Here is a 23,572-nt window from a genome sequence, read left to right as displayed (position 1 = left end):
TTCTCTGTATTTTCAAGGTGCTGCCCCCATCTATAAATTTGAACAGGGCTCAGCCTCGTTGATGGGTGGAGTGAAGGAGGGAAAAGCCATAAAAACCAGAGGGCAGTTCCCTCGGCCACAAGCAGCCCTCAGTAGCTCACTTAATTTACACAAAGAATAGAAAGAGAACTTGACCTACTGCTCAAGGGGGGGTGGGGGGGAGAATCCAGCTGGAGCTGGGGCTGCGAGGGAAAGAAGGGGCTCTCTTCTGGACAGTCATTTGTTGACATTGCAGTCATGGCCTTTGCTTGGACCTCCAGCCCCCCTGCTGAGATGACATTTCACAAGGAGAAAAGGAGGTGGCTCCGCCTGCAGAGGTTCCTGACTTGGCTGGAGTGTTCTGCTTCGCTGACACGCTTTTTCTCTTCTCAAGTTAGCTGAGCACACAAATCATCCTGCACTTATTTGCACAGTCCATATTGAGATAAAGGCAAGACAGTTTGACTGAGGGCAGGAGGAAGGGGGTGAAGAGAAGGAAGAAAGGCAGGGGCTGTGGTCTGGCCAGACTGAGCCTTCCTCAAACTAGGTCACTGTTTATAGAAAGAGTTAAAAATAAACCAAGGGCTCTTTTCCAAGCTTTCTGACATGGCTCTGTACACCATCCCTGGAATGCAGTGTAATAAACATCACAGAGCGCATGACATCACGTCGAGAGAAGCATGAATCACGAAATCACGTTGAGGGCAAGGCAATGAATTCCAGACTCTACAAAATTATCCTGGAGATGGGCGGCATACGTGCTGTCTCTGGCTCTTCCTTCTGAGTTTTCCTGCTGGCTTTTCCCATCTTTCTAATGTCCACATTTTTACCCATGGGTGACCACATTCCCTCTGAGCTACCATACACAGGAGTCTCTGTCCCCATCTGGCCAACAGCATAAGTTCAAAGCCTGTCTCCCCTGCAAAGCCTTGCCCTTCACCCCTCCAGCAACCTGTTACCACCTAACATTGCCTCAGTGACTCCTCAGCATGACCCTATAAGGTACATATTGCCATCACCAATTTACAGATGGGGAAAAGAGAGGGTCAGGGACATGCCTATGGCCACAGAGTGAGTGACCTGTAGAGAGTGCTCTGAGCCAGGTCTCCTATGAGCTCCCCACCACACTGGAAGCTATCCTTCTGACCTCCCCTCTGCTCCACTCACCTTCAGGTGTTTAACCAACTAAATGACAACAAGAATGGATGTTCCCTGTGAGCAGGGAATCTCGGTCATGCTCCTTGATGGATCCCTGGGCGCCAACCCAGTGCCTGCCTCATAATGGACATCCAATAAATCCATGTTTTGTGAGGGTCTCGGTAGTTGCCTATTAACTGTCCACTTGATCTGCTTCCTAGTAGCTCCAAAGGTCTTTGAAGGGCTGGATTGTAGTTTTTCTTTAATATAGGACCAACCCAGTAACCTCCACCTCTGCCTCCAAGGGATTTAGATGGAAATAAAGTACTGAGTATAAGGTGAACCCACCCAGTCCACCAAGCATCGTTCTTTCTATGGCTTCCCTGCTGTCAAAATGTCTCCTTCCATGCCTGGGCATTGTTGACTCCATTGCTGACATCCCGCCTCATGCAGCAGCTCCATCTGGTAGGCAGATTCCTCCTCCCTGTTTGAATTCTATATCTATGTGTTTAAATAAGCCAGAAAACACTCCCTTCGCCAGCTCCAAATTAGTTCTTCCTTTCATGCCTTTTCTGTTTCCTGGCTCAGGGCCAGGCTTTCCCTCCATTAGAATCAGGAAGGAGTGCTCAGAGTCATATGTCTTCACCTAGTTAGCGCCTCTCTTCTGGGACAATTTCTCTTATGGTGGCTCCCACACATGCCAGGCTTCTCTCCCAGCCATTCCCAGGTTGTTAGTGACAGGGGCACGGACGAGGATGTGTGAGTCCGAGCCCCGACTTTCAGCATGAGCGTGGGGGGAGGGGGTGGGGAGGGCGCACTGTATTGTCACAGGCGGCGTTCTGTCACGGTGATTGAAGGAAACAGTTTCTTGGCCACATGTCCAGGATGTGCTTTAAGGAAGCCAGGAAGGATGGTTCAGATCTTGTGAGGAGCTGTATTTGAAATCTTGAAATAAATAACAAAAGCTTGCATCTTCTTGTCTACCTCTACAGTTTTGTTTTGTTTTGTTTTGTTTTAATGTTTACCTTCTATCCTGAATTTAATAAAGCTACCTGGAATTAAATCTCCCCAAGTCAGGTTCCATAGAGGGCACTAGCCAGCAAAATCTTTCCCTCTGGGATGGCCTGTGTTGGGAAATTGCCTCACTCCTCCCTTCCTTTCCATCCCTTCCACGCTCTTCACACTGCCCTTCTGGGCACTTTCCATACACCCCCCTCCTCCCCCAGGATCATTGGCTTCTTGTGTCTCCCTCCCTCCCTACCCTCTCTATTCACACTGAGCCTGACTTATAATAGAAGGTCAACAGGAGACTATTGAGTGAATAAATACATGAATGAAAATTTCATGACATCACTAGTTTTTCCCAGATTTCAACAAAGGACTGTCATAAAAGTATCAGGAAAGCAGAAATGACCTAAAGGAAATCTCGTGATTATTGAATTATTGTTTAGATTTTAAAATACACTGCCTTTAAAAATATCCTGCATTCCTCCTGTTTCAGTTACCTATTACTTTCTAACAACCACCTCCCCTGATTTCTTAGGAGTCTGCACTTGACAGGGATCAGTTCCTGGTTCTTTAGCACCAAATGCAATAGCTGAGGTTACTCATGAGACTGCATTCACCTGGGAGCTGGGGCTGGAAATTTCTGGATGGCCTCTTTATCCCTGGGGTCTTTCTCCATTGGGATGTTTATCATTCATTGATTTAGCCCAAGCTTTTTTACAGCATGGCAGATGGGTTTGAAAGGGAAACATCTCAAGAGGACAAGCCCCAATGTGCCAGTGTTAATCAGGGCTTTTCCATCACATCTGCTGCTGTCCTACTGGCCAAAGCAAGTCATGTGGCCAAGTCCAGAACCAACGTGGAAGGGACCACACAAGGGCATGTAGCTGTCTACCGCACCTCCCAACCTTCCTGAATATTTCCTTGTCTCCAATGCCGAGGGGTCAATGCACCTTGTAGATTGACTCCCTTGTGGATTGAGTTGGTCGGCAACATGTACTGAACGTTGGCTAGATGCCAAGTGCTGTGGAGTGATAGGAAATAGGATCCTTGACTCAAGGACTATATGTTTTTATTTGGGGACCTACAAGATATATCTCTGAAAATATTTTAAGCCATGCACCAGTGTTATTTATGCATAAAATAAAAATATTAGTAGTTAAAGCCATGAAAGTCAGCACAGTGAAAAACTTAATTATCAGAATTAATATATGATCCAGATTGATATTGTGTGTGTGTGTGTGTGTGTGTGTGTGTGTGTGTGTAGAAATTTGTTTTCTGTTGATGCCAATTCTAAGGATGAGGACTCCAATAATTCTCTTAGGGAAAAAATGCCCATGAATAAAACATAGTTGTAGCTCTTCATCATGATTATCACAATCTATATAGTTGTTTGGTTGATCATGTAGCATCCTTGCTCTTAATCACTCACCTAAATGATCATCCAAAGCTACTCTGAGGGATGTGAGTGACAGGTAACACCACCTAGGACAGTGTTCTCTCAGTGTGGTCCTTAACCAGCAGCACCTTGGAAGTTGTTAGAAATGCAAGCCTTACCCAGACCTACTGAATCACAAACAGGCAATCTGTGTTTTAACAGCCCTCAGTGATTCTGATGCACACTGAAGTCTGAGAACCACTGCTTTAAGGACCACAATAGGTTTTAATGTGGTGATGCTATAGACTGTGTTCCCCCAGAATTCATGTGTTGAAGCCTAATTCCCAGTATGATGGTAGGTGGCGGTGGGGCCTTTGGGAAATGATTGGGTCAGAAGGGTGGAACCTTCACAAATGGGATTAGCTGGGCCCTTGTAAAAGAGATCCCAGAAAACTCCCTTGTCCCTCCCACAATGTGAAGTTACAGTGATAAGACAGCCATCTATGAACCAGGAAGCAGGTGCATCAAATCTGCCAAGACCTTAATCTTGGACTTGCCAGCCTCCAGAACTGAGAGAAGTCTATGGTATTCTGTTACAGCAGCCCAGATAGACCGAGACAGGTGACTTAGTTATAGCAGATAATTCTAATTACAGTGGTTCCCCCTTATCCATGGGGGATGCATTCCAAGACCCCCAATGGATGCTTAAAACTATGGATTGTACTAAACCCTCCACATACCATGTTTTTTTCCTATGTATACATACCTATGATAAAGTGTAATTTATAAATTACATACAGTAAGAGATTAACAACAATAACTATTAATACAATAGAATAATTATAACCATACACTGTAACAAAAGTATGTGAACATGGCCTCTCTCTCTCTTTCAAAATGTCTTATTGTACCGTACTCACCCTTGTTGAGATGATAAAATGCCGACGTGCTGAGGTGGAATGACCTGAATGACACAGGCATTGTGACATAACACTAGGCTATTGTTGACCTCTGACCACACATCAGAGGAGGATCATCTGCTATTGGACAGTGGTTGACCTCGGGCAACTGAAACCACAGATAAGGGGTTGGGGGTGTTTTGTGTAGCATGACTGCTCACATCCCTGCCCTCTGGCCAATGTGCAGCATATACCCTCATAAGCAATCGGGGATGAAATCTTATGCTTTTGGTAAAATCATGCAATTTTTCAGAGGTAAGAAAATCCTCTCGAGAATCTTCTATGGTGTAGATTTGGCATGTTATGTGTACCAACTTAGACATATCTATCCATAGTTCTTTTTATTCCTCTTGTATGAAAATTTCAAGCAGAAGGTCAGAATTTCAGGCTTAAGTAACTGCTAAAGGAACTCTTTGGTGGAGTGTCTACTTTTACTCTCTTCTCATTTTCCTACTATATCCCAGGAAGAATGGGAGATGAGAACTCTGAAAAATCGAGTCAGAAAGTAGTCACACTTCTTTGAAAAAAGTTTATCCCCAGACCCAAGATGAATATTGTAAAGAATTTCATCTTTCCAGAATTGTCAAGCCATCTGGCAAAAGAGCTGACGGATACAATTTCTATTTTATTGACCAGATTCTCATATCCATTTCCTCTTGTCCTCATAAATGTAATTATTTTCCAGTTAAATTTTGGGGGTTGGCCATGGTGGTGTGGGTGGTTCTTCATTGTTGATTTTTTCCTTTTGAAATGAAGTGAAGGCAATTTAGAATTATGAATTAAAAACCTTCCACATTCATATCTTTGATTCCACAATAGCATATCTAGGAATTTCTGTCAAATAATTGAGAATGTGTGCAAAAAATAGCCATAAAGTATTTATTTTATCATAATTTATAATAGGAATAAACTGAGAACAACCGAAATATTCAGCAATAGAGGACTGTTTTTAAAAGTATGTGCAGGGCACCTGAGTGGCTTAGTCGGTTAAGTGTCTGCCTTCAGCTCAGGTCATGTTCCCAGAGTCCTGGGATCGAGTCCCCTGTCGGGATCCCTGCTCATGCACTCTCTCTTTCTCTTTCTCTCAAAAATAAATAAAATCTTTAAAAAAAAAAAAGTATGTATGTGCATACATACAACTGAATAACTACAGTTGTTAAAATAATTGATATGGATTATAAAAGAATATTATCTGACTTATTCCATAACATGTTGGAACTTATTCCATAACATGTTGCGTGACTGGCACCACGCACTTTCCACCTGGCTGCTGTCCTACTGGCCAAAGCAAGTCATGTGGCCAAGTCCAGAACCAACGTGGAAGGGACCACACAAAGGCATGTAGCTGTCTACCGCACCTCCCAACCTTCCTGAATATTTCCTTGTCTCCAATGCCGAGGGGTCAATGCACCTTGTAGATTGACTCCCTTGTGGATTGAGTTGGTCGGCAACATGTACTGAACGTTGGCTAGATGCCAAGTGCTGTGGAATGATAGGAAATAGGATCCTTGACTCAAGGACTATATGTTTTTATTTGGGGACCTACAAGATATATCTCTGAAAATATTTTAAGCCATGCACCAGTGTTATTTATGCATAAAATAAAAATATTAGTAGTTAAAGCCATGAAAGTCAGCACAATGAAAAACCTTGTATGATCCCGATGGGGGACTCGATCCCAGGACTCTGGGAACATGACCTGAGCTGAAGGCAGACACTTAACCTTATGGTGGAAAGGAAATATGTTCAGGATATATCACTAAGAGGAAAAACCAGATTTCAAAATAGTATGTATAGCTCCTTCACACTCATTAGGATGGCTGTTATATATATTTAAAGACAGAAAGTAACAAGTATTGGTAAGGATGCAGAAAAACCGGAACCCTTATGCATCAGTGGTAGGAATGCACAGATCTTCCTTGACATACAATGGGGTTACACTCTGACAAACCCATCATGAGTTGAAAATATCATAAGTCAAAAATGCATTTAACACACCCAACCTCCCAACCATCATAGCTCAGCCTGGCCTACCTTAAACATGCCCAGAACACTTACATTAGCCTACAGTTGCACAGAATCATCTAACACAAAGCCTATTTGATAAGAAAGTGTTGAATAACTCATGTAATTGATTGAATACTGTACTGAAAGTGAAAACCAGAACAGTTGCGTAGGACGGGGTGGCTGTCAGTGTTTTGGTCATTCACCCTTGTGTTGTCTTGCTGACCCTGCCCGGCATCACAGGAGAGGATCATATTGCCCATCGCTAGCCCGGGAAAAGATCAAAAATGAAAATTCAAAGCACAGTTTCTACTGGATGTGTAGTGCTTTCACACTATCATAAAGTCAAAAAAATCCTAAGTCAGGGACCGTCCATATAATCATGCAGCCACTGTAGAAAACAGTCTGGCAGTTCCTCAAAAAGTTAAACAGAATTGTCATGGGATCCAGCAATTCCACTCCTGGGATATTTGGTTCCAAAGAATGGAAAACAGGGAATCGCCTAGGTACCATATACCCACGTTCATAGCAGCATAATTCGCGGTAGCCCAAAAATGGAAACAACCCAAGTGTCCATCAACAGGTAGACAAAATGTGATATATTATTCATCCATAAAAAGGAATGAAAATTCTGATCCATGCTGCAATATAGACAAACCTTGAGAACATTATGCTACATGAAATAAACCAGACACAAAAAGACAAGTATTGTATGATTTCCACTTAATGTGATGAATAGGCAAATCCATAGAGACAGGAAGTAGAATGGTGGTTACCAGGCACTGGGAGAAGGGTAGAAGGTGGAGTTCTTAGGTCATGGGTAGAGAGTTTCTGTTTGGGACGATGAAGAAGTTTAGGAAATAGATCGTGGTGCCAGTCACGCAACATCGTGAATATTCTTAACGCCACTGAAAAATGGTCAATTTGGTGCTAGGTACGCTTTGCAAAAAGAAAAAAGAGGGGTTTGGGGTGAGCAAAATGGGTGAAGATACAAAAGATACAAATTTCCAGTTACCAAATGAACAAATCAGGGGGATGTAATGCACAGCATGGTGACTACAGCTAGTAATACCCTATAGCATACTTGAAAATAGCTAGCAGAGTAGATCCTGAAAGTTCTCATCACAAGAAAAATCTGTAAGGGTGTATGGTGACAGATATTAACTGGACTTACTGTGGTGATCATTTTGCAGTATGTACCTGAATTGAATCATTGCATTGTACACCTGAAACTAATATAATGTTATGTCAATCATACCTCAGTTAAAAAAAAAAAAAAAGAAATACAAACATATAATATGTATTTCTGGTTTGAAGATGTCCTCATTTGTAGGAAACCACATTAGCTTAATGTTGTTGAAGGCTTTTTGGAGAGAAGGAAATGCTGCCCACACTGTATGTACCCATAGATTCAACCTGATTCCAGAAATACCAAACTTTGAAACACCTGCATCTTATAAACTAGGAAATGTAATTTTCCATAAGCATGGTAAAAAGTCTGGAAGATGCTCATAGCTAGTATTTTGGGTGAGGGAATCATGGGTATTATTTACCATTCCATTTTTCCCGGTACATGTCCTCTATTTTGTTTTGTTTTGTTTTGTTTTGTTTTTCTGTATACAGTACTATGTGTATAATAGTAATTTTGTATCTATTTAAAAAAATGCCTTTTCTAGAATGATCTTTTTGGAACCCACGGTTTTATAATTTCACCCACATCAAACATCATACACTCCCACTCTGGAAATAATGTCAGAGAATTAAAGTCAGCGTGGAAAGACCTCTCTGCATTCGGTCAGGGTGAGGGGACTCGCCTTCACTAAGCTCGTTTTTGCTTCATCCAACTTCCCTGTGCCTGGCATCCACATCAATATTTACACACTCCATCATTCCTCGGGTTATTTATTTTCCTTGGTTCATTTTGCACAGTGACTAAGTTTTGCAGCATGGAAGTTGACAGAATTTGTCTCTGATATCAATCTTTATTAAGTTTACTGCTGAGAGCTCAGAAAATGGCGGCTCTGGAGCCAGGCACGGGGTGGGAGCAGGAGCACCATCCGGCACTAAAGAAAAGCTAAACTTCCTTTCTTGAAAAAAAAAAAAAAAAAAAAATGTTTGTCATTGTTATTCAGGACCTGAATTTACCGATGTTGACATTTCCCTGTGATGTGTTTAGTTTTTACACAAACAAATTCCTCAACCCTGCTCACCAGCCCCCTCCACCCCAAGAGAGAGCAGGGACATTCCTCACAGTCCCTCATCCTCCTCCTCGGGCCTGAGCACTGAGTCCCAGAAGCTTCCTTGTGTTGCACAGCCAAGTTCTCACAAAGACGCGGCTTCTGTAGAGAACTCTTCCCATGACGGACCTCCTCCTGGAGCTTCTGAAAGTGAAGACGCCAAGGCCGTGTGCCACAGGAAGGTGACTCTTTGTGTCTTGTATGGTGAGTGTGTAATGAGCAAGGGCTCTAGAAAGAACCCCGCTACCTGACTTCCCCACTTGCTAGCTGTGATCTTTGACAGGTGACAAGGGCTCTCCACCTCACCGGTAACATGGGACAGAGACTATTTCCTCCCTGTCTTACTTTAGGCTGTCTTAACAAATACCACAGACTTCATGGTTTCTTTCTCACCATTCTGGAAACTGGAGGTCCACGATCAGGGCGCCGGTTTGGCTGCGTTCTGGTGAGAGCCTCTTCCTGGTTTGCAGACAGCTGCCTTCTTGCTGACCTCATATGGCAGAGAGCAGAGAGAGAGGAAGCAAGCTGTCTCTTGTCCCTTCCAAAAGGGTGCTAATCCCATCCCGAGGGCTCCATCCTCATGACCTCATCACCTCCCAAAGGCCCTACCTCCTAATGCCGTCCCCCTGGGGGTTAGGGTTTCAAAATATGAACTTGGAGGCAACACAAACATTCAACCCGTAACACTACCTCAGGCAATTATGTGATCAAATAAGTTAATGGTGCCCAGAGGACAGATGCACGCAACAAAGATTAGCTTTTCCCAGTATAACTTGGAACAGGCTTCCGTGAAAGCCAGGAATTCTCCTGGTGACTTCCTTTTCACCTTCACCAGAAGGATCTGTGTCGAGGGTGACGGCTCTTCCCCACTGTAGATCTGTGTAAGAAAGAAGTAGCATTTCTAAGCTGGTCTTCATGTTGTACTTGATTAGTGTTGGTTGGCAGCCCCAAGCAATGAGGCTAGGCAAAAGAATGCTAGGGACCAAAATTAATGTGAAAACTTGCCGAGTGTTCAGCCAAGGGAGATGGAGAAAAGCAGTTTAAACAGAGCTGCAAATGGCAATAGAGTTTAAAGCTCTCAGCCACTCTCTCAGATTAGCATGGTCTTACATGCAGCGAACGTGTAATAAATAATTGGGTCATATCAACATTTTTAGCCATTCTGCCAAGCATGAACATCAGGTCCATAAGCAAAATACCTCCCTGAATTAGCTTTTGAACTTTTTTTTATTACTGTTAAGTGAATTTTTACAAAGTGAACCCACCCATGGATTTGCCACCTAGATAAAGACATAGAACACTGTTTGCATTCCAGAACCTTCTAATGACTCTGAGTTATTAGCCACCTCCTTCCTTATGATAGCAATTCATCTGACTTGAATCATCATAGATCTGTTTTTCTTATTTTCGAACTTTATATAAATGGTATCATAGAGAAGTACTTTTCTGTGTCTGATTTCTTTTGTTCGATATTATGATTGTGAGATTCATGCATGGGGTTGCATGGAAGAATTTGCCCTTTTTCTTTGCTGTATAATACGAATATTTTCTTGTAGGAAATATGCCATATAAATATATCCATTTTACTCTTGATAGACATTTGTTTTGTTTTAAGTTTGGAATTATTACAAATCTTATTTCCCATATATGCATTTAAAATTACAGATTTCCATCTTAGCACTATTTTAGCCACATGCCACGTTTTGATATATAATATTTTCATCTTTGTTTCATTCAAAAGACTTTCTAATTTCCAATATGATTTCTTTTTTGACTCTTTGATTATTTAGAAGTTCATTGCTTAATTTTCAAACATTTGAAGACTCTTAGACCTGATTCTGTGACTGGTTTCTAGCTTAATTCTACTGTGTTATGAGGATATACTCTGATTTCTATTCTTTAAAATCTGTTGACTTTCTTTACGGCCCAGTATTTATTTAGTTTTGGTAAAATATTCCTTGGGCACTTTAAAACATCTGTATATTCTATATTCTGTAGTTTGACAGTGTAATTTTCAACACGTCAATTAGATCAAGTTCTTTAGAAGTATCATTCAAATATTATATATATCCACTTGTTCTATCAATTACTAGAAGAGAAGTAGTAAAGTCTTCCATTATATTTGTACACTTGCCCAATTCTCCTTTGTATTCTGACAACTTTTGATTTACAGATTTTAAAGTTATGCATTAAGTGCATATAAATTTAGGATTGTTACATCTTCTTATTGAATCGACCCTGTTTTCACTAACTGAATTTGTTTGCCTCATCAACAAAAATTTCATCTTTATCTCTGGTAAAATTTCTTGCCATACCAAGTATCTTTTTCTACTGATAATAGAACTTTATTTAGTTAGTGGCCGCATGGTATATACTTCCAAATTTCCCATTTTCTTACATTTAAGTTATGTCTTTGTAAGCAGCATATAGTTTTTTTAAATACAGTCTGAATTTTTTTTTTTTAAGATTTTATTTATTTATTTGAGAGAGAGAGAATGAGAGAGAGCAAGCACATGAGAGGGGGGAGGGTCAGAGGGAGAAGCAGACTCCCCACCGAGCAGGGAGCCCGATGCGGAACTCGATCCAGGGACTCCAGGATCATGACCTGAGCCGAAGGCAGTCGCTTAACCAACTGAGCCACCCAGGCGCCCTGAATTTTTTTTTTTTTTTAATTGGAATGTTTTGTCTATCGACATTTCACGTAATTATTGATAAATGTAGATTCATAATTACCTCCAACTATTTGTTTTCTGTCTGTTCCTTCTGTTTGTTCCTTGTTCTCATTTTCTCTGCTTTCTAGGCTTCTTTAACATTTACTGATTACACTTCATTCCATATTCTATTGGATTTTTAGCTATATCTTTCTATATTATTACTTTGGTGGTTACCCTAGAGATTGCAATATGCAAGTTTGATTTATTAGTCAATCTCAACTTCTGTTTTTGTCACTTTCTGGATGTAGAGTATTCACTATACTTACTCCTTTCTAGTCTTTTGCACTATTATTTTCATGCTAATTCCACATATGTTTTAAACACCACAAGACATTATTATTTTTGTTTTTTAATCAGGCAGTGTAGATGTAGATTTGCCCACACATTTATCCTTCCCAGTGTTCTCCACCCCTTATCTGCTTTACACTGCTTCCTTCTAGGGTTATTTCGCTTCTATCTGAAGATAGAAGGTATTTGGTATTTTATTCTCATGGTCCTGCCAACAATGAATTTTCTGAAAATGTTATTCTTATGCCTTCATTTTGAAGGATATTGTGTTTGGGTATAAAATTCTAAGGGAGAAGTTATTTACTTATTATTTATGTTTAACACTTTAATGATGTCATTCCTCTGGCTTCTCAATTTCTATAGTCAATGCTATTATTAGTCTCTTAAGTGTACTGTGTTTTTCTTTTCCTCTGGCTACTTTGAACATCTTTGATTTTCAACAGCTCCAGCATGATATTCTAGTATAGTTGGAGGGGGAGGGATTGTGTTTTTGGTTTTTTTCTTTTGTTTTTATCCCATCTTGAAAAATCATTTGAAAAAGTTTCAGTCAAAATAAACATTGTGATATGTAGCAACTTTGTATGGTGACAGATGGCAGCTAGATTTATCATGGTGATCACTTCATAATGTATATAAATGCTGAAAGGCAAGGTTGTGCACCTGAAACTAATATTATACGTCAACTGTAAGTCAATAAAATAAGAATAAATATTCTGAGAATATTCTCAGAAAGAAGAAATATATTCTTTATTTTTAAAAAATATTTTATTTATTTATTTGAGACAGAGAGAGAGAGAGAGCACAAGCAGGTGGAGTGGCAGGCAGAGACAGAGGGAGAAGCAGGCTTCCAGCTGAGAAGAGAGCCCGACATGGGGCTCGATCCCAGGACCCTGGGATCATGACCTGAGCCAAAGGCAGACGCTTAATTGACTGAGCCACCCAGGCGCCCTGAAAGATATTCTTCAAATATCTTATGATTACACACATACTAGACTATGTAAAATTGTTCCACAGCTCACTGATGCTTTTACATTTGTTTGCATTCTTTTTTCTCAACTTCATATTAGTTTCTGTTCTTTTCTTCAAGTTCACTAATCCTTTATTTAGCCATGTCTAATCTGCTGCTAATCCCCTCTAATGTATTATTTCATCTGAGAGATTGTAGTTTTTACCTTCAGAAATTTGATTTGGGTCTTTTAAAGATATCCTCCATATCTCTACTTTCCCATTTGAACATACATGATACAGTTCTAAGAGTTATTTTAATGTCCTCCTCTGCTAATTCTAATGTTTGTATCAGTTCCAGATTGGTTTCAATTGATTATTCTCCTCACTATGGGTCGTGTTTTACTGTTCTTTGAATGCCTGGTAATCTCTGTTTGGATTCTAGACATTGTGAATTTTACCCTGTTGGGCACTGGATATTTTTTTTAAATTCAGTTAGCCAACTTATAGTATGTCATTAGTTTCACATGTAGTGTTCAATAATTTATCAGTTCCGTATAACACCCAGTGCTCACCACAGCACGCACTGGATATTTTTTGTGTTTATGTGAAGAATCTTTAACTTTGTTCTGGGATGCAGTTATTAGGAAGCAATTTGATTCTTTCACATGTAATTTGTATGAGTTGTTTTGGCAGGTCCATAACTATGCTCTATCTAAAGCTAATTATTCTCCTCTTCAGGAGGCACACCATTCCTGAGTGCTCTACCCAAATATCTCATGAATCAGGAGATTTTCTAGTCTGACTGATGGGAAGAGTTAACTAACATTTATTCCCAGCTTTTGCAAGTGCCAGGTGCTATTCTCTTTTTCTTTTGTCTCATCCCCCATTTTTGGATAGTTTTGGATATGCTGATGTATACTCTGCTGTGTACTCAGGGGGGACTTTTGCCCATCCCAAGGGTTTGTCCCTGTGCAGCTCTCTGCTTTCTAGCATACTGTCCTGTGAGCTCTGGTCATGAAAACCTTCCTGACCTCAGCTCCATGTCTTCAGTTCTGCTTGCGTTTCCCCTCCTGCACTGCAGCCTAGAAGTTCTCTGGAGACAGTAAGCTAGGGCATTCATAGGACACCCTTTGTTCTCTGTCCCTCCGGTGTTGCCATATGAGAGGTCTTGAAAATTGTTGTTTTGCATATTTTGTATGTTTTTGGTTGTTATTTCAGAAAGAAAGTAAATCCAGTCCCCTTTCCTCCACCTTGGGCAGAAGCAGAAAGGAGTGTGCTATATTTTAAAATTTTGTTTGACTGTGGGACTCTTTCTCATGGTACATTCTTTGGGAAATTGTAGGTTAACACATTCAATCCATAGGAATAACAGTATCTGATAGACACTCAGTATTTTTTTGAGCCAAGAAATGGAACTTACCTTTTAAAACTCAAATTCCTTTGAGAGGTAACACTTCTTAAATCATGAATATTCATTAGCACTGATTAGTTTATCTGAAGATTGGTTTTCCATTTATTTTCTTGTCTATCAGAAACCCCAAAAATGGAAGAAGTAAAATTATAGAGTCAGAAAATTAGATCCTGAGGACAGAATGAAGATAAGGACCAAAGCTTGATACTGATTCTAAATTCGATGATGCGTGGAGATGTGGCCTGTCATACAGGAATGAACAATAGATACTAGTTCTCTTTCCTTCTAAATCTAATGCTGGGTGCAGGAGGACTGAATAAAGAAGTGGGTCTTGGGATATTCCTCAAGGGGTCCACAGTTAATAGGCTGGCTGCCCTAACTGGCCCAAGACACCAGGACAAGCAAGTCAGGGATAAGGGAGGAAAAAGAAAGACATGTATAGGCTGCTAGAGGATAGTAATCACAGAAGACAATGGAAACAAGTGACATATATATCAAATAAAAAAAAAAGTCACTGCCAACAACTAGAAATACTTCCAGACACACCTTACTTCCTCCCTCCCTCTTGAAATCTTCTCATACAGGCCCATGGATCCATTGGCTTCCTATCTTGTTTCAGCTGCTCTGGATTTCATAGACTGGCTTTGGTCTAGATACTCAGTTCTGCCTCACCAACTCCTTCAGATTCTGCTTCAGGCATCCGTCCAAAGGGCCTAGTGCCTCAGCTCCTTCAGCCCAGCCCCTAGAACACCGCTGGCTCAGACTACAAAGGGGTGGAAGTGCCAAACCCACATGGTCCAAAATTTGCCTTCAAGCCAGCATGAAATCTGAATGAGAATTGAGCTGTGTCCTGATTTCTGCTGTAGGCTCAGCACAATCACCAAGGAACAAAAGGTACTTTCCCTTTAGCCCAATCCCACCCTCACACCACATTATACATTTAAGAGAATATGAAATGAAGGGGTTTTCCATTCTGCAGGTGGAACATCTTTTGCTCCAGGGGAAAATTCACAGACTTTTGTTTAAAGACTATAAACCTAAAGCCACAGAACTGGATTTCCCAGGAAGCCATGGGCCCATTGGTGGAGAGAGAGAGAGACCAACAGAGACAGAGACAGAGACTGAAAGACTCTGAAACTGAGTAGTTGGGTGGATAGAAGAGATGTTGTCCCCATTTTGCTATGGGGAGTAACAGTCTTCTGGTGGGGATGACCTGTGGATTTCAGGGGACTCTATTCTGGGAGCACAGCTCTAGGTGAGGAGCCACCAGTACTGAGTTTGGCTTAGGTGACCACTTTGTAACATGGCCAGAGCACACACAGGTGCCCAAAGAAGGGCAGAGGACTAGCGTTGGGTAGAGCATTAAGGAACATGGGAGTCAAATGATAAAGGGTGGTCATAATCATAGACGAAGGATCACACAACTGTCCCATTTTTCTGGCATCACGTAAGTTTTTCAACTCATGCTAATAATCATCAAAGTTATGATCACACTGACATTTTCTGGCCACTTGAAACAGGCTTTGTTCTAAGCACTTATACATACAGTTTCATTTAATCTTCCACAACCACCTTCTATAGACAAGACAGGTACTAATATCTGCATTTCACTAATGAGACGACTGAGGCACAGAATAGTTAAGTAACTTGCCAAAATCAGGCAGGGATTGAGCAATGGAACCCAGCGCCTGGCAGGCCAGCAATGGCTGGTCCCAGACCTCCCTCCAATCAGATGGTGGGCGCTGGAGCCCCTTGTAATTTGATTTAAAAATAAAGAAAGAAAAAACTGCTCTGCTTCCCATGCCAGATACCACATCAAAATTTTACCTTCTGCACCCACCAGCTTTGAGGCTTTATTTACAGAATTAGAGTTCAAGGACACCTATCATGACAATAGGACTGTTTACACTCCCAAGTATCTATAAAAAAAAAAAAAATCTCCAAACCCTTCCTTGGAAGATATGGAGAAAGGGCAGAAGAAATGTTTTCAGTAGATGAACGGGTCTTAAAGAGAATTACATGAGGAAAAAAAGAAAACCAAAAAACAACAGCCAACAACATCCAAAACCCCTTAATTTTAAATTTTTATTTGGCCTTTTTTCATGTGTGGGAATTTGAATTTCTCCTTTTGGATGGACACGAATTCAACCATTTCGTTCCTCGTTAAATTAGTTAAGAATCTTAGTATAAATGGCAGTTTTTCAACCGAGTATCTATTCCAATAGTCTCTCCTTATCTATGGGGGATGCATTCTAAGACGCCCAGTGGATGCCTGAAACTGCAGAGAGAACCAAACCCTACATACACCATGTTTTTTCCTGTATGTACAGACCTATGATAAAGTTTAATTTATAAATTAGGTTCAGTAAGAGATTAACAGCAATAACTAATAATAAAGTAGAATAATTATAACCATATACTGTAATAAAAGTTATGTGGGCGTGGTCTCAAAGTATCTTGCTGTACTGAACTCACCTGTCTTTGTGTTATGATATGAAAGGATCAAATGTCTGTGTCATCGATGAGGAAAAGTGAGGTGAAGGACGTGGGCTTTGTGACATAATGTTAGGCTGCTCCTGATGTTCTCACCGTATGTTAGAAGGAGGATCATCAGCTCCTGGACCGTGGTTGACCTTCGGTAACTGAAACCACGGGTAAGGAGGTGCGGGGGATTACTGTGTTCCCGTAATTTATACTACTCGACCCAAGGTAAATTTCCCCAAATATTTTGATCAGCATTTTTAAGAGGCAGAGAATCAGGCAGATGATAGCACAAACTAAATGCAATTAGCAATTACAAAATGAATTTTAAAACTTGGGCTCTTAACTTCAAGAGGCTTAATCTAAGCAGAGATACCAGAAAAGCACACATCAAAGGGCTTGACAAAATGCCCCCAAACAAATCATTGCTGTGCAAAATATGTACATTCCTATGAATGAGAGCTCGGATTGTCAGAATTTGTTGAGTATGTACTATAGGTAGGCACGTAGGTATACGGTATATGCTATTGCATTTAATCTCCAATTTTAGATGAGGAAATAAAGACCAGAGAGGTTAAGTCACTTGCCTGCAACCACACAGCTAACAGGTGACAGAATCAGGTCTCAAGGCCCAGTCTGTCTGACCCCATCACACCTGCTCTTACCTCTGCCCTTCTTTCTTTTTTCAAGGGTGCTTTGGCTATTCAGGGTCTTTTGTGGTTCCATTCACATTTTAGGATTGTTTGTCCTAGCTCTGTGCACTCTTACCCCTGCCCTTTTTTAAAGAGACGCAACACGGTGGAGTCTTACCTGTCGAGCCGAAGTGGTAACGCACAAATCCACAACAGAAATAAATTCAAGATCAGCTTAGCTGGGAGGACCCCGCATACACTGGCAAGGTAGATGGGGCATTTAATAATTTAAAAAAAATCAAATACTGTCAGGTAGTAGTAGAGTCAAGGGGAAAAGAAAAAGACCTTAACATTTAAAAAATAACAATAAAGAAAAACCAGATAGGGAAGGATGAGGGCATGGTGACCCTTATTTCAACTTCCCTGATTCCTCCTTCACAAAATCATTTAGGGAATAGAGAGACAATAACAGGAGGGCAAAGGCACTTAATCAGAGATTTTACAAACCACTAAATCAAAAGAGAGTGTGAAAATTCCCGCCCAGGGAAGCTAACAGTGAGATTAAGTGGATTAGTCTACTGTACAGGAATCCCGGGAATGCGGCTGCATGTGATTTTGTTGTGGATTACCCAGCAGCAACATGATGGTTTTACATCTCCCCAAAACATATGGGCATGTGCCCTTCTGCAAACCAGCAAGAGAGAGCAGTGACCGGCCCGGGGCTCGCCCTGCACTGTGCTGGCGGATTTCTGGACGGGGAAGGATACTGACATTTTCCTGAGAGTTTGCACAGGGAACATGTTGAAAATGAAAAGGCAACCAGGCTAATGACCCCCATAATTCCTATCATTTCTACACTCGGAGGCTGGGTCAGGATGGCGGTAGGGGGAGGGTTGGGGAGGGGGTGGTGGGGAAAGGGAGCTGGAGTTCTGGTCTCAGTCCATCCAAAGAAAGAGGGAGAAGAATGCCTTCTGACAGCATGCCTCCCAAACTTTTTGGGGAAATTGCTACCTGACGATGATGATCGAGAAGAGTCCTTTCTAAGCATCTTTCCTTCTGGTGTTAACAGCACCAGAAGACACAAACCCACCACCCAGATTGCTAGCTTTCAGAAATCGGCACCCGAACTCCAAAGAGCGAGGGCAGTGGATAGATACGTGTACCAACTATGACCTGCCAGAGTTAACAGTTTACATCAGCAGTCTATAATAAATAATTAATATAGCCCTAGGAGATATAAAGCCAGTGACATGGTATCTCTCCCTTGGCTCTAAATGGAACTCCAGATAACCTACTTTGAACAGTAATGTGTTCACAGTATGTGGGAATTAACTGCTCAATATAATAAGTACTATTGAATTTCCCATCTCCACACAGATAAAGGGCAACTGCCACCAAAAACACAGTAATAACAGTAACAGAGTGATGGGGGAAAAAAAAAAGAGCCCCCCCCCTTTTTTTATTACAACCTTAAAATGTTATAGGTTAAAATAATCTTAAAGGGTTTAAAAAACAGCAATTAAATCTTTCCATTTCTGTTTTCCAAGACTGCAGCTGAGAAATCGAGGGCCTAAGAGCCATACGGTGCTAGCCTGGCTAATAACGCTCTGTGAAAAATCTCATTAATTCAGTCTGGCTCTTCAGATCAGCCGCTAAATCCTTGTATTGTCACTCATCCTCTGGCCTTTTCAGGATTTCCATAGCCTAACTAGCACTATCTCCATGGAAACCAAGCAGTCCTGCTTTGCACATCCCGGAACTTTTTGTTCCTGACAAAGCTTGACAAATCACATGCAGCACGGAGAGTTTAACATAGCGAACCAAACCCTGACCCACACTTAGAAATGATAAACCCAAGCATACCAGCTTTATTATAAATGATTTCCTTACAAGATACTTAACCAAGCCAGTGAAATGTTGAACCAGACAAGTTTCAAGAACAAGGTGCTGGAGGGAGAAAGGGGGAAAAAAAAAAGGGGAAAAAAAAAGGGCAAATAAATAAATAAATAGATAAATAAGAACCCCAAGCGTGTTCAGCTGTAGGTTTTGGGATCTCATTTTCTGTCTAATTGACTTAAACTGAAAGCAACCAAAGGAGAAAAAGAGCGAGAGGGAGGCTATTTCTGGGATGCTCCCGAGCCTGAGAAGTGGCCTTTCTTTTCCACTCTGAGTCGGAAGGAGAAATCCTCCATCCATTCCCTTGTTTTCCCTAACTCCTGCAGAGGATGGGCTTAGGAGTCTAACAGGTCTTTATGCCTGGCAAGCGCTTTTTGGCTGTTCAGCCTGGCTCTTTGGAGCCAAGGCTCTTAGCCCTGGGAAATGTGGAGGCATCGCTGGCCCTGGAAAGTGAGGCTGGCCTCGCTGGAGAGAGAGGCTGACTTCCCTCACAAGGGTGACAAAAAGGCAGAGAGAGGAGAGGGTTCTCCAGGATCCTATTTCCAGAGATGCAGTCAAGGACCTGGCAGAGAATACACACACACGTTCACAGAGTGGGTATCATAGGCCTACCTGGAGGCCAAATCATAAGCTATATACTACTCCTCAGCCTTAGCCAGGCTTGAAGGTGACACAGGGCAAAGCAGGAGAGCTGTGAATTCTGAGGGGAAAAGGGCCCTTCCTAGCCTCCTCTGTCTTAGCGCTGCGTTACCTCCCACCAATGAGGCTTCCTGAGGGTTCACAGATACAAGGTGTCCAGAGACCCTTAGAGGTGACACAGGAGGGTGTCACCATGATCTATCTCCCGTCTTTCTTTTATCACCTCTGCCATACCACAGGCCACCAAAGGTGAGGTGGGTGCCAGGGAAAGGCACGGGTGTGGGAGAGGGAGGCCTGAGAAACACCACAAGGCTTTGACTTGCTTCTGCTCCTTGGTCTGGGCCTTGACCTCACTTGGAATCACACTAGGGACGTGTAAGGGTCTAAGACAAGGTCTTCCTTCTTTGTTCTTCTTGGGTTGGAGACTGGCAATGTGTTAGAGACGCCATGATACTTGTGGCAGTGGGCATGCTTTGCCTTGACAAGTCAGACAGGACCCCACCGACTGCCCCCCCCTCTGTTTGACCGCAACACCCAACTCTCATTACCCAAGAGCTCCCTAGCACAATGCTATCGGATGTTGACAACAATGACCAGTTCTGGACACATTGTACGTGTTCTACAGATATTTGCCGATTAACTGAATTAGTGCCTATAATATCTCAAAGTTCCCTCTGATTCTTCCGAGCAAGAGTAAATGAAGCTTAGTCTCATTTCAACCTTCAGTGAACTTTACTGCACTCTTTGCCTTTATACAATAATAATCATATAATAATAATAATAATAATAATAATAATAAACGGCAGCTAGCTTTTACCAAGTTCTTACTCTGTAATACCAAGCATTCTTCTGAGTGTTTCACATATATTAGCTCCTTTAATCCTTGTAACTATCATCTGGAAAAGATACTATCAATATGCCCATATTATTAACTTCATTTTATCAATGAAAACCCTGAGACATGGAGAGCTTAACTGACTTGCTCAAACTCTCAGAGCTGGTTAGTGGTAGAATGGGGCTTCGATTCCAGAAAATAACATTTCACCACTACCCTTTGCTGTCTTGTTGTATTACCAATGCTAAGTGCCTCAAATCAGAGCAACCAGTTACTGAAAATAGCTAACAGTTACTAAACGTTTGCTGTGCTCCAGGTGCAACATCACCTCAACTGCCTTTACAACAACACTTCAGGCTTGTGCTATGATGTAGACACTATGAGAAACACCATTTTACAGACGAGGAAACTGAGACACAGGTTCAATGACTCACCCGAGGTCATATAACTAATAGATGACACGACAGGTTCAAACCCAAGCCACATGGTTCTAGAAGCTTCTGTCAGCCAGGACTCCTCTATTTCTCTGATCAGTCTGGGCAAAATGGAGAATCATATTCCATGGAACCATTATTCCAGGCAAACATCATCTTCCCAAATGTTCCCATTCGGCCCACCAGACAAGCCTGGTATTAGGATATTTTTCTTTCCGAGATTGTTTTTCAGAGGTGTCCAAGGCAATTTGAGGCCCGGAAGCAGGCCCGTGAGAAGGGCTGCCCGATCCCCTGGTCCAAAGAGGTCACACCTGAGCAGGCACAGACTCTTGTCCCCTCCTGGGGAGCCGAGGCTCCGAAAGGTGCTGCCCCACGGCTTACACAGGACTGCCAGTGAGTTCAGCTGAGTCTAGCTACACTGTCAATGCTTAGGGACCTAAAATTAGACCTACCAGCTGTGTTTTGGTTCTGCAGGCACGTGAATGTCTGCTCCATTCTCGAGCATGCCGGTTGTTCAAATATATATGAAACCTGCTTTCTGAAATATGGGGAAAGCACAAAATTCTTGCCCCTATTCTTCTATTTATTGTTCCTCTTCTGAGGCCCTAACTTCTTTGCTGCACAGGGAATGACATTTCCTCCCTGTCCATTTTCCCCTCTGGGATGCTGCCTCTGAAGGACACATCAACACTTACCTTTAAGACACCCAATCTGTCTCCTTGGAGACTGAGCATGAGTATGTGACTCTCACCCTTAGCCCAGGTGATCTGATTCCTGGGTCACAGCCTCTCCTGGAATATGCAACCTACTTGACTTAGCAAATGGGGCCCAAGGCCGAGCCCAGGGTGGTCCAACAGCTGGTTCTTGGTCTGGGAACGGATAGGGCTCTGATGTGTGGCCATGGGACATGGGGTAGACAGGACCTGGGGTCCACATCCCAGGGAAGGGCAAGCCAGGCACTAAGGATGGTCTGGGGTGGGCAGTCTAAGAGCAGGCAGGGCACCTGTGTCTGTTTACCCTGCTGTAACAAAAATACCAAGGAATGAGTAACTTATAAATAACAGAGATTTATTTCTCACAGTTCTGGAGGCTAAAAGTCCAAGATCAAGGTCTCAGAAAATTTGGTATCTGCTGAGATCCCACTTCCTGGTTCATAGATGGCTGTCTTTCACTGTATCCTCATATAGTAGAAGGGACAAGGGAGCTCTCTGGGGTCTCTTCGATAAGGGGGCACAAATCTCATTCAGGAGGGCTCCACCCTCATGACCTAATTACCTCCCAAATGCCTCATTTACAAGTTAGGATTTCAACTTGTGAATTCAGGGGGACCTGGGGGCTGGACACAAACATTTAGACCATACTAATATCCAAAACAAAAGGGTCAACAACGGAGAACTGGCAAGATGGAACTGAGATTAGCAGGTCTGACCTAGAAATATTCCAAGAGGTATTTAACCCAGGGGAGTGAGAACTTTCTATAGCAGTCCAATAGAAGGTCCCATGACAGAATGATTCACAGCTATGCTAACCAATGAGGTAGCCGTTAGCCACAGGTTGTATTGAAGGGCTTGAATTGTGCCTAGTGTGTCTGAAGAACTGAACTTTAAATTTAATTTCACAATTTTTAATTTAAATAAAAATGGCCACCATCCGGGCAACACGATGGGAAGAAGAAGGAGCTGGGCCAGGGCACTCATGAAATACGGCACATCGGAATCCATGCCTGGAGCAACTTCTAGTTTCCTGGTCCAGCTCCCTGCCTTTGCACAGGGTCACCCTCCATCATTCAACATATGGCTGATTTTTAGCCCCTTTCCTGGGGCCCTCATGAAAGATACACCCATTTTTCCACTGTAGCTCTTTTCAGAACAAAGTAGTCCTTGCTATGAGGAGATCCTTCATAGCCTAAATTAAATTTTCCCCGTTAAGTGTAAGTCCGTTTCTGTGAATTGCAGTTTTCTCTTTTCCAAGCAGTCCTTCCCACCTGTGGGCAATATTCTCATTTTGCCACCACACCCTTCTCCTCTGTGAGCAGCCCCCTCCCCTGCCCTAACCCACCACTTCCACCACCCTATTCCCAGAATTTGTCATCTCTCACCTGGACCGCTGCAGCCTCCCAGCTCATTCCTCTGCTCGACATCGGCCTCATACAATCATTTGTCCACACAGCAGTTCAAATGATCTTTTAAAAATATGAATTGGAACCTCTCACTCCCATGTGTTAAATCATTCTGGGGCTTTGTGTAGCATGATTCAGCTTCTGCTCACCTGTCCATTCCCCTTCTTACTGTTCTCCCTGCTGCCTCCCCTCCGTTGCTCCCTATGATGTCACCCCAGACACTTAACACTCTATAAATCCTTGGGTGCAGGAGCCAGTCTGTTGTGTTCATGGCTGGGGACACAGTGCCTGGTATACAGAAGGTACTTAATAAAAATTTATTGAATGAATGAGTGAATACTGGATCGGCATGCCCTGGGGCCATGACAGGTGCATACCATTATGAATATTTCACTGCTACTAATAGTAATGATGTAGTCTATCCTAAGTACTCAATG

This window comes from Mirounga angustirostris, unplaced genomic scaffold (genome assembly GCF_029215605.1).
Source record: "Mirounga angustirostris isolate CCGP_5_RB_7025 unplaced genomic scaffold, mMirAng1.0.hap1 SCAF_8, whole genome shotgun sequence".
Lineage (NCBI taxonomy): Eukaryota > Metazoa > Chordata > Mammalia > Carnivora > Phocidae > Mirounga > Mirounga angustirostris.
Note: the sequence above shows the minus strand (reverse complement) of the source record.